The sequence below is a fragment of the Octopus bimaculoides genome, chromosome 15 (assembly GCF_001194135.2).
Source record: "Octopus bimaculoides isolate UCB-OBI-ISO-001 chromosome 15, ASM119413v2, whole genome shotgun sequence".
In the NCBI taxonomy this organism is placed as follows: Eukaryota; Metazoa; Mollusca; class Cephalopoda; order Octopoda; family Octopodidae; genus Octopus; species Octopus bimaculoides.
In genome coordinates, this window is record NC_068995.1 from 38,281,970 (window position 1) to 38,284,816 (window position 2,847).

The following is a 2,847-nucleotide window of genomic DNA, read 5'->3' on the forward strand; positions in this document are numbered from 1 at the left end:
TCAAGAATCTTTCACTTTCAGCTGAGCAAAGCATACATCTTTTACTCCCGTTGAGTTATGGCTCCGGTTGTTCTAGGAACCTCAGTTTAATTATGTATGGCGTCACCTCTTTTACAGGCCATACGTTTTTGGCCACAGACGTGATGTCGCGCCGCTCTGGTATCCTACATGAGAACCTGTGAATGCTTGAAAGGGCCGCATGAAGTGCATGTACCCTTGACCTGACGGTGTTACAGCTGAGTTATTTATGTTGTTTACACAACCGCTGCTGTTGCTGCGGCCGCTGTCATTCATACTACCGCTGATGTTGTTGCTGCTTCTTCTCTTTGTATCCCTGCCTTTTTTGCTGTTATTGCTGGATGTGACTTTGGCAGCGCAGTTACCGTTAACAAGACTTCTGTTGCTACCAAATGACGGACATATAGTTGGTGCTGTTGTTGTTGTTTGTCTCTTTATTCGTTGGTTCAGAGCTTTAAAAGTATTACTGAGAACCTCTAAACCACGGGAAGAGGCAGGATGTTCATGCGGGGGTAGCAATGAGTGTTTGTTGTTGTTGGTGGTAATGGAGTTAATACAAATCCAATGATGTATTGTATGTGGTGAAGGTGGTGATTGGTTCTGGTGATTGGTTCTGGTGATTGGTTCTGGTGATAGCAGTGGTGGCGTTGGCAGCAAGAAAAGCGACGGCACTAAGAACAATAACAACAGCAGCGACAGTGATTGAAACGGCACCGGTGGGTGAACCAACAGCGCGTCAAACAGCAGCAGTAATAGCAACAGCTACAAAACTAACTTGAAAGAAGGCAGCGTCGACAGAAAGCAATATGCTATGTTTTAGAGCCATGTAGAAGAGAGTAAGCTGTGCTGCGATAATTTATATTTTTGTGGCCATGCAGATTATATATATATATATATATATATATATGGAGAGACGGACATGCCTTCAGATAGATAGATAGATAGATAAATAGATAGATAGATAGATAGATAGATAGGTAGATCATTATCAAAATTATAATTAAGGAAGTACCAAAAATCGATAAATGACAAGAGTTAAATTATAGACCATAAATATTTTATTGATATATACATTAACCAAATCTCTCATATGATATAGATGTTCCTGCAAAACCTTTCAATGATACTTTACACTTAATGTGGACAACCTTTATACAAAATACACATAAATTCCGTTATATACATGTCCTGAATTTTCCCACCCTTTTATATAGCATAAGAAACGTATTGGGAGATATTAAGCAATTATATTAGACACAATTATACTAGTTTGAACATGCTATAAAAGTCTAAAGAGGCAATATGGATGTATTTGCTTTATGCAGTTATTTTAAAATGCAACATTTTAGATATAATTACTTAAGTGTACCTTTCTACATGTGAAGGCGCGTGGCTTCGTGGTTAACGATACTCGGCATCGTAAGGTCATGTGTTTGATTCCCGGCAGAAATTCGTGAACTTGAGCAAGATAATTTATTTCACGTTGCTCCAGTCTACTAAATTGGCATAAATAAGTTATATCTGTGTTTGAAAGGTCAAACTTTGTCACGGTAAGTCTCCTTGAGAACAACGTTAAAGTTGTACTTGTCTCTGCATTGCTCGCCACTTGTACGTTAATTTGCACGTGCAGGCAGTTACGATGATCAGATCAACAGAACACTCGTCGTCGTAACTGACGGAATGCCAGTTCAATTATCATTTTGTATGATTCTAATTTGCTACAGAGATAAAAAAAAATTAATTGAACGCCTGATAAAATTACTTCCTTGTTTTGGTTACCTTCATTTGTTTTTACTGTTTAGATCATTAAAGAGACGATTGATTGAGTAAAAATATCCTTAAAAAGAGCAATATTATCCAACAATGCTTTCTATTTTAGAATTTTCCGTCGATCCTCAAACATCTGGCATTGAGACGTTGAAGTTTTCTCATCGTAGTTACCTTTAAGAAGTAGCAGTAGTATTTATGCCGGGAAGGATTGGGTTGTCTTATATATAAGATTCTTGAATTTTTCATATGTATTAAAAAAAAATGGAGTATGGAATGCAATGCTGAAATAAATTGTGGAATCTATACCTTTCAATTTCTCATTTTGGAATACTAGGCTGAAATATGTGCGTTTATTTTTGTTAATATTATTGAATACTACAAATCTTAACTAAATAGTTTTCAGTTGAAGACGACATATAGATATCTCGAACACTTACACACGACTCTTGACATATAATGTTTATATTACGACACCCATAAATTTCAAAGAAGAAAAAGATAGTTGCCTTAAATATCTTTATTTCTATCTATAGAAGATTACGCAACACGGAATTCCTTATATCATCCGAAATATATTTCCTTTTAATAACTGTAATCAATAGAACATCCAATTATGTTCAACACAGTTATAAATTGTATTCCTATATATGAACCGAAAGCGAGAAATATCTTTTATTAAATACTTATAACTTCAATCATATTGATTCACGTCAGTGAATTTGGATTTCTTCAAATATTAGATTTTCTTTAACTCTTAATCGCAGCTGAGATTTACTTTTTTTTACTTGTTTCAGGCATTTCAATGCGGCCATGCTGGAGCACCACCTTTAATCGAGCAAATCGACCACAGAGCTTATTCTTTGTAAGTCTAGTACTTATTCTATCGGTGTCTTTTATCGAACCTCTAAGTTACGGGGATGTAAACACACCAGCATCGGTTTTCGAGCGATGTTGGCGGGGACAAACACAGACACATAAACATATAAACACACACACACACACACACACACACACACATGCACACACACACATATATATATATATATATGTATATATATA